The 9,111-nt window shown below is 44.6% G+C and overlaps 1 pseudogene; it reads right to left on the bottom strand.

The window, feature by feature from the left end:
* LOC144753955 (E3 ubiquitin-protein ligase TRIM39-like) overlaps positions 1-9,111 on the bottom strand; it is a 487,783-nt pseudogene that overhangs the window by 423,616 nt on the left and 55,056 nt on the right.

Genomic DNA, 9,111 nt, shown 5'->3' with positions numbered 1-9,111 from the left:
GAAAAAAGTAATCAATAAAAAAAGTTTCAAATATTTTGATTTCTAGGCAAGCAAATACTATACACATCCTGCTTTCTGACCGCAGTTCTATAGGTAAATTAAGAATAGTACGCTTTGTAGTTTATTTGAAGAATAAAGATCATCCAGAAGTTAGACGTTCCACAAAGACTACAGCCTGGCTTACAAGAGTGGGACATAATTGTAAATAAAAACGCATTAAACAAATATGTAACCATACCATTAACAGCCTACACGATTAGTGATGTGAGCACAAGCAGAACGAAAAAAATCGCTTCTAAAAATTGCTGAATTCGATTACAGGTTAAGGCTGAGTCTGTAAACTTAAATGAATTTGCAATCCATCCACGAAGCAGGTCGGGATACTACAGACCTGATAGTAACTGAGCCCGCGTCGAAGATCAGTCTGCAGCAGTCCGGTCGTGTGGGGTGAGGCAGGGGCATCATGATGCAAGGCACTGGTAGCACGGGGCCTCATGATTACAGGCACAGGGGGTGGGGGGCATGAATATGACTGGCGGCTAACGAACGCAGTGGCAGGCTGCAAAACTTAACTTCAGAATCTTAACTGCCGTCATGACATCACGTGACTGCCGCCATAGCGCAAAAGCCAGTGATAGCCACGGAACCAGGGGCGTAACACCATGGAGGGGGGCCCCCTGGAGCGTGCCCCCCCCCGCACCGCGTGGGCTGCGGGGGCCTGTGTTACGCCCCTGTACAGTAAGCAAGTAATTGTGACTCCTAAAGCTCTGCAGCAAGCCGCCCACGCAACTAAGTCACACTCCACGTTGTGTAGCTAAAAGGGTTTGCCAAGACCCATCATGCAGTCTGGAGGGGGAAACACTGTTTGCACGATTCCTGCTCAGTAGATGGCGGTGAGTTGTATTGTCACAGGTGGGGGCCTCAGACACCATCACACCACTGTGCATTGGTCTTGCAGGTTCGGCTCAGCATGGGCTCCTGTTGCATATTGTCCCCTCCCTCCGCATCAGGATATTTGGATTGGGCGGGCAGGATCACCGCAGCCTCAGCAATTCCGGGCATACATCAGGGGCATACATCAGCATTCGCGCTCGTAATGCCGCCGACTCAAGGTCAAGGTCAAAAGGTAAATTTATTTAGATCATAATCTTTAACCCAATATACAGTACTATGTGCATTAAAATATTATCTATCGACAACAATTCAACAACTCTCATTAAAATCTCATTCCTTAAAAAGAAAGGTGTAAATGGACTTCCCCCAGTCATATGACGTTTAGAGCAGGGTACAATTACTCCAGATGATTTTTGTGCTAATAAAATTCATAAAACCGGTTATCTCTAGACATATTTCTATTTAAGACAGTAAAACATATTCCTGACCTAATATAAAACTCTGTACAACCTTTATAAATTTCCCAAGTGCAATTGCAATATCAATGCTTGGAAGTTCAGTAATTAGCTCAAGCGCTTGTCTCCTATTCCTTATATCATATTTTATAAATATTGGACGTAGCCAAAGTTTGCGCTGTTCTAAAATATTTATACAGTCCAACAAAAAGTGCACGGTATCCCCTTTTGTACCCAACCTGCATTTACAGTGCCCATTAGGGTCCAATATTTTGATTTTGAGTTCTTTGTTTGATATCCATGGATTGATCCCAATGCGTAACCTTAGGATCTCTTGTCTATACCACGGGTTAGGCAACAAATCCAAGTAAGGGAACCAGGTTTCCTTTCCCCATGCATTCATCATAAAATCCACCGATATTTTCTTCCCAAGATATTCCCTATCCATGCTTCTAGTAACTTGTCCATTAGTTCTTAGCTCATGTTTTGAGCACTCTATTGTTAGTGAATCCCGAGATATATCCACTTTCATATTTCCGCAGGCCAGTAACATTCTCTTCCTACACATTTTAGCCCATTTTAGGTCACTTTGTTGTATTTCATTTCGGCACCACTGTGCAACTTTTTGATCGTTTCCAAGGCGTTTCCAAAATCTAATTACTGCACATTGTGCCTGGACCCCCCAAGCAGTTGTCCCTAGCTCCGTTCTTATGGGTTGCACCATTGCCGATTGGGGTAGGGACAAGAGCTTTTTCAAGCATTTTCCTTCCTCTAAGTCCCAGACTCCCTTACCACTCAAATAAAGGATTTCTGCTCCATAGAGGACTTGTGGTGGAATCATCGCATTAAAAGCTTTCAATAGTGGTCGGTGCGACTTGTCCCCATAGTCCCGGTTAAACATTTTTAACCCAGCAATTGAAGTTTGTGACTTCGCTTTTTTGGCTTCAAGGTGTGTTTGCCATTTTAATTTTTTATCGAACCACACACCTAGGTATCGATATTCATTTACGGATTCTAATTTAAGATCCCCTAAAAATCAATTAAACTTAATCGCTTTTTTCCCAAAGCATAACATTTTCGTCTTGTCTAGATTTACCTTTAAAAATAACTTTTTACAATATTCATTAAAAGAATTTAGTTACCTTTGAAGGCCAATTTCTGTTTGATCCACTATTACTAGATCATCTGCGTATAGCAGACACGGCACCTTTTTGTCATCCATCCTTGGGCTGGCGCTACCCTTCACTTCAAGGCATTTCGGTAATTCGGATAGGAAAATGGAGAATAACTGGGGGCCAGTACGCAGCCTTGCCTCAGACCATTTCCGATAGGAATTTTCGGCGTCAGTGACCCCTCAGTATCCCTGATCACTTGAGCCCAATTTTCCCGGTGCAATTCTTTTAGTACCGTCAACAGGTCTCTTGGGATATTTTTCTTTATTAATATTTCCCAGAGACAATCCCTATCCGCAGAATCAAATGCGGCTCGGAAGTCCACGAAGCAGCAGCAGAGTTTTCTGTTCTGCTCCGTCGACTTCCTTGCCATTGCCCATAGGGAGAAGCAATGGTCCATCGTTGAATGTCCTGCTCTGATCCCTCCCTGTTCAATCGGTATTATTGAGTTCTCCTCAATCCAGTCATTTGTCTGTTTAAGACTAGTTTTGAGAAGACCTTTTCCCCCAGGAGGTTTATCAATCTATAGTTTTGCGGTTCCCCTGGGTTCCCCTTTTTGTGGATAGGTCTGATTATAGCCCCCTTCCAATTTATTGGCATTTTTCCCTCTGTTAGGATTAGTTGGAAAAGGTGGGAGAAAAACTTTGCCCACCATTTTATTAGGGATTTAAGAATTATGACTGGGAGGTTATCCGGCCCTGCCGCTCTAGTTAGGTTCAGCTTCTTAATTATTTCTGCCACATGATCTTCTGCAAAGTCTAATTTGAATTCATTTAAGATTTCCTGCCAACTTGGGGGTACTCTTGCTCCTGAAACTAATCTAGTTTCGTACAATTCCCTTATGTGTTTATCCCAGGCTGCCTCGCTTACGACGCAGATCAAGTCTCCAGCTGGGGGAGACGATGCTGCTTTTATCAATTTCCAAAACTGTCTCAGGTTCTTATTTTCAATTGATTCTAGCAGCTCTCCCCAGCATTTCTCTTTATACTCCCTTTTTGCGTCGAGTACCATCTTTTTAAACTCTACTTTTAGAGAAATAATATATTTTTTCCTCTCTTGGTTGAATTCTTTCTTTTGTTTTCTGGCTTCTGCCCTTATCTCCCTTTTTTTTATTTGGCAGTCCATTGAGAACCATTTCAGACGGCTGGCACGGTTTATTAAACCTTTACTTTTAATCTTTTTTAATTCTATCCTAAGGCATTGGACTGATTGGGCAATTTTCCTCTCGTACCATTTTAGATTTAACTTTTCTAAGTTTACTAATTCTGTCTTTTGTTGGAACGATTTTAACTTTTCCACATACTCTTCGGTTACTCTGGTTGTTGCCCTTTTTGGGTAATCCACTTCTTGGTGAATCACCTTTTCCCTTGGTTCCACCCTTCCCCATTTTAATTTCACGGTGGGTAGGTTATGGTCACTACCCTCACCGTGAAGTACCTTGAAGTCCTGCACTAAGGGGAAATTCCAAGCTGGCATAAAGACATAGTCAATTGGGGAGTTTTGTAATCCTTTTTTAAAGGTCTTCTTTGCAGGGCAGTCTGTTTTAAACCTGCCATTTAAGCAAAAGAGTCCCTTTTCCCCCAAATAATTGACCAATTCCCAGTCCCGCTTTGAGGGGTTGCATGATGGAAAACTAGCATAACTTATTTCATAAGTGTCTAATAATTCTGTGTACCAACGATCGGTCTTCATTGGATATAGCTTATGGTTAAAATCCCCTAAAATTAATACTATGTCTGAGGAGAACCTTTCAAAAATATCCTCTACGTCCTGTTTGAAGTTTCCCATCTCTCTTACGTAGTCACCTACATTGTCCCACTGTATATATACATTTATGACAATTAACTTTTCATGTGTCTTATCCTGGGAGAGATGGTTTATCCTGCACACCAATAACCATTTACACTTTACTTCTAGCAATGTCACATTTCTTAAAATTTTTGTTGAGATAAGCGTCATTATTCCCCCCGAAGGGCGACCAAATCTTTGTCACGTTGCTGGTCGATTTAGCTGGTAGTAGCCCTCGAAGATAGGGGTTTCGCTGCATGCCCAAGTCTCTTGTAGGCAGGCAATTGCTACTTCGGTTACTCGATTCTTTATTTGTTCCCTTTTTAGGTCATTGCCTAGCCCATTTACATTCCACGTAAGAGACTTAGGGCAGACGGCACCCCTCTCTCCTATTCTATCTCGCTTAGTCCCCCAGCTACCCCACTTCCATCCAGATCGCTCTCAATTGAGTCACCTACATAACTGCATTGACTCCAATTGCCCCACCAATCCTCTTTCGCTGTGTTATTTATCACTATCTTTAGTTGGTTACCCCCTTCTTCTTTGCCCTGGTGTTATCTCACCTGTCTCTTCCTCAGACATGCATGGCAATTCAGGAAGTCCCTTCCTGGAAGTGCATTTCCCCTTAAGTCTTTTTCAGTCAACAACTTTACTCCCTCTTGGAGAATCTCACTGGCTGCCCTCAGAATTGCCTTTTTTACCAAGTCTGAGTATAATCATACTTTTGTTATTTCCCTACCTGGCATGCTATCTATGAAGCCCACCTGTCTTAGATCTTTTGTATCGATCCCACTCAGGCTTACACATTTAGAGAAGATCGCCAAAATTTGTGATCTATTTAGGGGTTTTATTTTTCTTGACTTCTTAACCCTTTGGCCTTCTTCGGCTGATTCTAAGTAGACCCATTTATTGTTCCCCTGATCATCTCCCTTCCCTAGGGACGCTATGATTATCTGTCTTGGACCTTTCTTCCCTGTTGCACCCATTTCTAACTCGTGCGACTGGGGTGTATCTTCCAGGTTACGATATCTCGGGGGGGTCTGCCTTTGGCTTTTTAGTGAGGTGGTTATTCTCTGCTCTGTCTTATAGGTTCTTTCTTTTGTACTATCTCTTTTGGGTAATTGCCAGTCTGCCTCTTTTTCTGTATGTTTGGGGCCTTCCTTACCACTTCTATTTCTGAGGGTCTGGTCTGTACAAAAGACTGAGCCATAACATTTAGTTTACCTCTGGTTTCCTTTCTCTTAATCTTTCCCTTTAGCGCTACCTGTCTGGCCTGCTTTTTGCCTGCCGCATCTCCTTCTTACCAGCATTGGGCGCCTAGAGATATACACATTATCTGAAGGCTCTACCAAATCACTTCCCAAGCTTTGTTCAGTCACTTGGGGAGTCCCTACTGGTCTTATCAAGGTAGACATTTGTCCTTTAATTCCAGTCAACTCATACTCTATCTTCTTTAGGTATTGCTTTTGGGCATTCAGAACCCCATTGTTCAGCAGTGAAACTTCGAGGATCCCTTGCAGGGTTTTTTGTAGCATTAATAGAAGGTCCATCATTGAGGTGGTAGGGGCAGCTAAAAGATCGGGATCCTGTTGACTGTTTCTCTCAGGGATTGTTTGGCTTCCGTTTTTTCCTGGATTCTGCTTATTTGAGATATTTCCCCTTTCTTCACTCAATGGTACTTGGTTGGGGGCTGCCCCCCAAACGAAACTTGTCTCAAGGCTGTCTCTTCTAATGTGCTCTTCATTTCCCGCAGCTTGAAAGGAGAACAGTTTTGGGGATGACGAGAGCCGAGGTAACAGCAGATTTGAATTCTGACCATGAAGTGATACATTTATTAACAGGGGGTCCTCCATCTCATCTTCCAGTACTTTTTCTGGCGTTTCTCTCAGGTTTTGATCCTCTTGAAGCACAACATCCGTTTCTTTATTTGTTGTCTCGGGGTCATCCTCCTCTTCCGAGTCCACATTGATTGCAGTTGGAATCTGGACTTTATAGTGTTTACCTAAGAAGTCCTTTACAGGGTTAGGGGACTCGGTGGTCTTCTTTTTAGAAGATATTAAGGTGCACCCCTTGTTTGCATGCGAGCCTTTTTAGGTCCTTTTTAGGTCTCGGCTAAGCGCGATGAAGCGCGTTTTCACCGAGAACCTTTTGTTGCCGTGTCTGCTTTCCAGCAGACAATCCTGGCCGCGCGCATCTCCTTGGAGGCGATTTGAAACTTGCACGCGCACAAGTACGAGCGCTCTTGCAAGTTTCTTTCAATGCGCGCAGCTCCAATACAACACACGCATGCGCATACACAGCAACACACACACTAGGGCACACGCACGCACATACATACAGAGACACACACCCCCCCACACATACACACACGCGGGCACACACACACATACGTGCACCGAGGCCCCTCCGCCGCCGCCACCGTCGCACACATACATACACATACGAGCATACATACACACACACACACAAGTGCACCAAGCCCCCCCAGCCCTTTTTAACTTAACGGGCCAATCTCGGGGGACTCCGCTCTCAGAACGCGGCGCGCAACCTCCTGCTGGCGGCCCCGGGGCTCTCCACCGCTCACAGGAGCCCCGGGCCACGAGACGCATTGACTCCGCCTGCCTCCTCTTCCGGTCCGGACGCGGCCTTGCCCCCTTCACAGGCGACCTTGCCTGACTTCCGGTGCGGCCACGGTGGGATTCCGGGGGCAATTTTTTATTTATTTGCAGCGCATTCGCGGCCACGCTGGTCTCCTGATCTTGGAAAGGTCTGGACGAGTTTAGGGATTATTTTGGTGTGAGCCGCTGCATCCACGGCTCAGAACTGATTGATAAAGGGCGCTCTTCCATATGAGGTAAGCGGACTGTGTCACCACAAAGTGAATCTCGAGTGAAAGGACGCTAACTTTATGATTGCTTCAACACAAACCTTACCCTAGACTTTTACTGTTTGTAATCGGAACACGGATAAATAAAATTAAAAAGTGGCCTACTCGGTCACGGCTTAAGAATGGATTCACCAACATATCGTGCTGGATCAGTGCATCCTTGTATTAGTGCTGGGGAAGTTGCTTTCTGCTACTCGCGCTGCTACCTCTTGTTGCAAGCTCAGCTGCGGAACTTGTGCATGCCTCACGAGTTTTCGGTGCACTCTGTAGCCAGCTATTTATCACTTTCAACTCTGCAAATCAACTAACGTCTGACTTTGCTGGAGGCACTCCGCCCACTCAGCTATTGCACCCCGGCAAAAGCTAATGTTGAAAAAAAAGAGGTATTCAGTGCGGGGAGGTACGGGCTTTACGCAAGATACAATTATAAATGCTACAGAAATATCAGCCAGTTATTCATCCTGCTACGCGCCACCGTGCTGCCCCCGCTTCAGTCCGCCTTACCAGTTCTGGCCCCGGTTTACCAAGCAAGTTTCCACTTGCTTGTCCATCCTCTCGGGGGTACCGCCGCCCGCGCACCGACCCACTGTATGTGTATTGTAGCATGAGGAAATAATCAATGGTCGACGGCAGAATGAGGGCAAAGTAATTAGGTATGGGTGAAGGGGGGGGGGGTGGAATTGGAGGCTTTTGGGGAGCATGCGACTAAGAGAACAGCAGAGACTGGTGTGTAAGGGAGCAGTATTTGGTCCGTTTCATAAAAAGAAAGGGGGCGAGTATGGACTGTGTTCATACGGGGCGCGCAAGTAAAATTCGGGGCTCGAGTGGTGTGTTCATTCATGTGAAATAGGTTCAGGTAAGTGGAGGTGCCCTGTATTTATTACTTGTTTAATAATGTTGCCTGCCTTAGTCATTCTGGGACCCAGTTCCCACTGTAGGCCACAGGTGCTTGTTAACCAGACACCCTAAAAGGAGAGCTCGACCAGCCCCCCAGCCAAAGTCATTTGACGGCCGGACAAGAGGCTACAGCTGAAAAGAGAATGCATGGGAAAATGTGCTTTCAAAATGTAGACGTTATAGCACATGCAGAGTTGCTCAGCACAGCCCTATAATCAAGTAATTCTTGACAACATGTTATATCCATTAGTTAAAAGGACTTTGAACGCCAGAGGCTAGCAGGGGAAAGAGGGGCATTACTAGAGGCTGTACCACGTGCTCTCGGTTTTTAGTCCCAGTCCACCGGCTGCGAATGCTATTTACTAAAAATATTAAGAAATGCACTTCTCTGGTAAGGCTTGAAAAACGTCTGCTACGTACATTTATCAAAGGGCATGTTTGCTTATAAAGTTTGTAGTGCAGGCTTTTGTAACAGTAAAGGAAATGTCAAGTCTGCTTCGGCTATCTTTACCAGAAACTCAAATTCAAGGGGCCTGGTAGGGCTGTGAGAGGGTGGTTTGGTTAGTAGGTTCTGCCCTTCACTGAATGCTGGCGGTAACAGTAACAACAAGAGTGTCCTTTGGTAGACCAATGTAGAACCAACTCTTGCATACACCACTCACAAAGTTACATTGTTAGCTACGTATTTCAATATAGAAACGCCAACTTGTAATGTGCTTGTCCCTTGACACACACAAGCACACACACACACACACAACACAACCACACACACACGCAACCACAACCACACACAAGCACACACAATTACACACATTTTATCATAAAAACACATACTTACAATATATGCTTAAACTGCAAAACTAGCAGTCTATCTCCCACTCCATCGCTATCATCTTGCAAATCATCTTTATACACCAATACAGACTTTGCTAAAAATTGTATGCAACACATTGTCATATACAATGTCAATAACTCAAACTTTAATGCTGCGAGACCTATTGCATTGCAAATGCTTGTT

This window comes from Lissotriton helveticus, chromosome 5_1, assembly GCF_964261635.1.
Source record: "Lissotriton helveticus chromosome 5_1, aLisHel1.1, whole genome shotgun sequence".
Lineage (NCBI taxonomy): Eukaryota > Metazoa > Chordata > Amphibia > Caudata > Salamandridae > Lissotriton > Lissotriton helveticus.
The sequence above is the reverse complement of the archived record's forward strand: the minus strand, read 5'-3'. Positions and strand labels throughout refer to the sequence as shown.